Source organism: Quercus suber, unplaced genomic scaffold (assembly GCF_002906115.3).
Source record: "Quercus suber isolate HL8 unplaced genomic scaffold, Cork oak 2.0 scaffold_199, whole genome shotgun sequence".
In the NCBI taxonomy this organism is placed as follows: Eukaryota; Viridiplantae; Streptophyta; class Magnoliopsida; order Fagales; family Fagaceae; genus Quercus; species Quercus suber.
The window spans coordinates 367,165-373,204 of NW_027069657.1; positions in this window are offsets into that span (position 1 = coordinate 367,165).

The window sequence follows — 6,040 nt, forward strand, 5'->3', positions numbered from 1 at the left end:
TAATAAAATTATAGAATTTGAGTTCGAAAAAAATCATACAATCTTATAAAAGGACGCATTTTTAGTCCATATACTCTTCATAACTCACAATTTTTGCGTCAAAATTTTTGCACTGGAATATTAAGAGTGTATCCAAATAATTGTTTCTTTATTTTATGTGTTCTTTCATGTTTATATAATTTATATGTCACTATAAACATAAAATGCATTTAATTAATAAACATATGTTTTAAGGAAAGTATCTTTTAAGAAATTTTATAAACATAGCATTCTAATTTTTGCTAAAAATGTGCTTAATTCTAATTAAAATGTCATAGCATTATAATTTATTTTATGTCAGCATATGCTCTTGAGAAAGTATATTATGTACATATGTTATATGCACATGTATTCTTTTATGTTAATATAACATAATATATTTCCCATAGAATTACATTTTGAATTTATAAGTAATATAAATGTACAATATGAAAACATTTTGGACCCCTAAGAAAAAGAAAAAAAGGAATTTGCAATAAAATTTCATTTAGGAAGGAGAAAGCAATAACTAACACCGAAAATAATGGCAAGAGAGGAAGTGAATGCTAGGGTATTGAACGACATTTATGAAGTGGTCTAGGATCTGTTTGCACTCACATTTGGATTTACCTGTCTGACAAGTATATTGGCTGTGAACCCTCCTGTTTGCCGCAAAGAAGGAGAAAAAAGAGAGGTAGAGAAAAAGGAATGGAGATTTATAATTAAATTTGGAAAAAGGGAAAAAAAAAAAAAGTATTCCTAAAAAATTTAAAATTTGGAAAAAGGGAAAAAAAAAAAAAAGTATTCCTAAAAAATTTCTTAAAGTTGAAAACAAAGTTAAAGTTTCGATGGTGGTCAGCTTGTACTATCCAGTTAAACATGTATTCCTCCACAACTCTCGCTTGGTTGTTCTGTCATCTCTCTCCAAAATTCTTTATCCACCCTGATAGCAATATAGAAAAGAAGGCATTAGAGCAACAACACAAACTAGGCGTTCACTATCTACAACTTGATAATTAAATTATTTAATTTGAGTTTATAAAAATCATTCAATTTTCACAAATGGCCACATTTTTAGTACATGAACTTTTCATAATTTTTTGTCATCAAAGTTTTCGAACTGGAATAGTAACATGGAATCCAATAAGTTTATCCCTTTATTTTATATATTATTTTGCATTTATTTAATTGATATATTATTATAAACATAAAGTAAAATAATTTTATAAATATATGTATAAGCATAGTCTTTTTTTAAGAAATTTTATAAAAATAGCATTCTAATTCATAGTAAAAATGAGTTATATTCAAATTAAAATGTCATAATGTTATAAATTATTTTATGTTAACATATACCATTGAGAAAGTAGATTAAAAATTATGTGGAAATATGAGACTAATTAACAGAACCAGTAGAGTAAAATTAAGAGATAAACAATGTAATTTCATGTTAACATACCTCTAAAACAGGACCTTTGAGGTTTTCTTTTTCTTTTCTTTTTTTGATAATTTATGTTGTATCTTTTTTTATTTTTAATCTTTTTCTAAAAAGTCCTTTGAGTGATATTTTGCTTCAACACATTCAGGCAATGATGGTATAACATTATAAATTATTTTATGTTAACATTATTAAAGCGTGTTATATTCACAGAATAATGGCGTTGACCATAATTATTGTTAGTATTTTTAACTATATTTTCAGATGCTATCTATTTTATAGATCTCCATGAAAATTGGCCTTAATTAGCAACATCTTATTTAGCTCTGATGCAAGTTAGTAATTTTTGCCATTTTTTGATTCCCCAAAAAGAGCAGTCTGTCTTGATATGTTTTGTTAGGCCGAATATTGGATGTATCATAAACTAAAGAAGGAAAATTGGATTTTTTTTTTCTTCTATGAGGTTTACATAGGAAATGGGAGTTCATGTGTTTTCCAATTAGGCCCAAAAAATATGATCTGACTCAAGTACTGTTTTTCTTACCTTATTAGCCTTTTACAAATATCCTTCACAAAGACATACTTACCCTCTGCATAGGCTCATAGCCTACTTTATGGCTTGATGAATATATAGGAGAAAGGAAAATAAATAATGCCATATAGTACGAAGTGGACTCTATTGTAGATAGACATGTTACAAATAATTCTAATATTCCAAGACACCTCATGAGTAGCTCCACTTTTATGGGTTACTACTGTGGCTAGGGGTGATGGGTCCGCATTCTAGGCATTCTTGGTATTGGTGGTGGGTGTTTTATGGGTTGAGATCAGGCTAAGGTGGGTTGTAGCTAGGGTGGGTTCGTTGGTCTGTCATGGTGGTGGTGGGTTGAACTCAAGTTAAAATTGTGGCAGGGAACTGTGGGTTGCTAGCAATGGATGTGAATGATCGATGACGGCTGGGGGTAATGGTGAGTGGAAATCAGGTTATAATTGTGGATGGGGATTATGGGTTGAAATTGGGTTAAGATTGTGGCAAGGGATTGGGTTTTTTTTTTTTTTTTTTTTTTTTTTAGGCAATACTAAATATGGCAAACTCGTTATTTTACTCCACTAATTTTGCTCTAATATTTTGTTTAAGCATTTTTATTTAAAAGCAAGGCCCTTTAAATCATTTATCTTGATCGTTGCGGAAGAAACAGTGAATGCATTTTTCTTTACGTTTTCTATTTTATGTCTGCCTGCCATAACTTGTCAATAATAACTATGCCTGCTGTGAGCTGTTAAATGGACTTTGGCAGACGTGGCAAAGATTGTGCATAAGCTGGGCCAAGGTGTGCTCCAATTGGGCCGGTCCCAACTCCTCACCCAGAAACTACCCAGGCCTAGTGCGGCAGGAGCTTGCCTAATACCCCAAGTCAGGCCCACCCCCTTACAGAAGTATAGGAAAATGGTTGGGGATGTTGAGATGTTGGAAGTTTTTTGGGTGGTAAAATAGGATGGGATAGCATTTTCGGTTGGGGATGCTCTAATTCATGAGAATGGGCTTTGGCACATGCAGTGTGATGGTCTCAGATTGGTGGGGGTTGTTGGGTTGCAACTTGTGGTTTTTGTTTTTGGTGATGGGTTTTGTAATGGTCAGTGGCGGCACCACCTTATGGCCAGGGTGGTCCCAAGACCACCCTGATCTTAAAAAAAAAAAAAAATTATATATAATAAGTTAAAATTTATATTTATTTACCGTTGAAAAAAATTTTGGGACCACTTTGAAATTTTTTTTTTTTATGCCAATAAAATTAAATTAAGGTCCATAATTTGAGTAACTTAACAATATATGGGGTCTTTCAAGCAAAAAGGAAAAACTCAAAATAAAAAATTGAATTAAAATTTGGAAAAAAAAATTATAATAAAACTACTACAAGCTAGGTAGTGGCTTGATTCCTTCAACCAAGCACACTACCTAATACAACACAATTTTCAACCTTTTATTATTTTTTTATTACAATATTATTTTTCCTTACCAGACATATATTACTTACTTCTCATTTTTAATTATTTTTTCTTGTTTATTTTTAACCACACACGTCTTCTGTCTCATTGATTTTTACACTTCATACTTTTAAATTTTATCACATCTTCATCTACACTTTTACATTTATGTTTTGCCTTCCTCCTTGTTCGTAACTTCTATGTCTTCTACCAGTACCAATGTGCAATGCCTCTTCTCAAGTTTTAAGTCTCAAATTTCTCAATACGATTTATTTTTAGCAGTACAAGTACCTTTGTTCATTTTTTTTTTTCTTTTGAGGTTTTTTGGTTTACAGAATGCAAATTTGTTTTGATTTTAAGAATTTTTGTTTTTTTTTTATTTTTATTTTTTAGAGCACAAACTTCATGCTAGCCAAATCTTAAATTTCGGCTAGTATTTACCAAAACACCCTAAATAGACCAGAATGACTCGAAATTTTTCCTTAAGTGGAATAGGGTGGGTTACTGTTCTGGTTTATTTACTTGCACGGTATTTTCTGGCCGGAATGAAATGGAATTAATAACATTGAATCAAACCTAATTATCTAAAGGCTAAAAAGAAATAAGATTGTGTAATTTATACTTTCTAAGGAACACCCTGAATAAAATTCTTGGAGCCGCTACTGGTAATGGTGGTGGTGGTTTGGTTTGTGATGTTGGGTTGCGGAGGTGGTTGGGCATTGCTATAAGAAATGAAAGAAAAAAAAAAAAAAAAACCTTCTCTATAGAAAGAATATATATATATATATATATATTAATAAAAAAAAAAAAAAAAAAAAAACCTTCTCTATAGAAAGAATATATATATATATATATATATTAATAAGATATATCCCAAAAAGAAGAATAAAATGTAAAATATGTTGTATAACTAGTTATGTAAAAGCGATAAAATGATTTTTTTTTTTTGTTTTTTGAGATCTAAAATCCTCTTTTTTTTTTTTTCATAACTAGATGGGAATGCTCTAATAATGGAATACCATTTTGATAACATGTGTGAATCAAATTATTAAAGAGAAATGTTACGTCTACAACAATTTTATAATATTTTTACAACAAATCATAGGTAGTTAGTTGTTATTGGTTCAAATTTGAAACTAACACTAGGATTATTTTTTTACCCCAACAATAACAACTAGTAACAATCTGTCACTTAGAATTTATTTTTTACAACATTTTTACAATAAATTCTAAGTGGCAGGTTGTTACTAGTTATTATTGTTGGGGCAAAAAAATAATATTAGTGTTAGTTTCAAATTTGAACCAATAACAACTAACTACCTGTAATTTGTTGTAAAAATATTGTAAAATTGTTGTAGACGTAGCATCTCTCTATTATTAAATAACTAACATGACATTATACATGATATACTAAAATTAAATTAATAGTAATTTAAGCACTTTCCATTTAATATATATTCAATGAATAATAATTCGTGCTCGTTAACGTAAGCATAAACTTCAACCTCTTCATGGTTATACCTATATATTCACATCGCCATCACCATGAAAATTACGTGCACCTAATTATAATATTGCTGAAAAGAGCAGTAATACGTAGGGGGAAAGCGGAAGATCACATGATAGCTTTAATTTGCTAAAACGTACAATTAGTCAATTAGAAGGGTCTGCTTAAGTAACCAGTACCATACGACATTACACCGGCCACCGAAGGATGCACATGATTTTCCCTCCGGTCATTTTCATAATATAATGTGTGGGTATGAGGATGCACATTGATTTTCCCTCCGGTCATTTTTGTAAATTGGTTGTGTAAAAAAAAAAAAAAAAAGTAGCTTGTATTGTAAAATAGAAGGAAAATTTTGCACATACTGATGCTAATACTCTTAAACTCTACTATTCACCGATTGTAAAACTAAATATCATTATTTTATTTTGACTCTCTTTCATCTCTGTCTTGTCCTTGCTCCCTTTTCAATATTTTAATTATTTTTTATGAAGAGGAAGAGAGAGAAAGAGTTGGTGAAAATAATATTTTAATGAATAAAAGGGATGTTAGGTATGTTGTAAAATAGTATGGTATAATAGATAAATTAACTTTTGAGATGGTAAAATGAGATTTTTTATAGATACCGAATGCTAATGCAAGAGAGCTAAGGTGAAAACATAAAGCTAGATTGATGGAGAGAATTTTTACACATTCTTTTTTCCAAATTGCATTGGAAGAAAAGGAATCAAATACCTTTAAGAGGAGAAAAGGAAAATAAAAGCCTCCAAACAAGTGCAACGGGGAAAAATGGGCTCTTGCTCTTAGTTTTTAAACTATGTAGCAATTTATCTATGTTTTGAGACTATATAGTAACATGTCCTTCTTTTAGAACTCGATTTTTGAGTTCCCCTTAAAACTCGGCTTTACCATTTCTGGGTTATCTTATGCACTTGTTTGGTGTTTTGGCTATAACTTTCTCTCATAATTCAAATTGATTTGGAATTGGTGTCTTTGAAAAGGAAATTTAATTCTCTATAGCCTTTCCAAAAATAGAGAAAACCAAAATTCAAAGTTTGCAGGGCCAAAAATGTGATTCTAGTAGTCGCAGA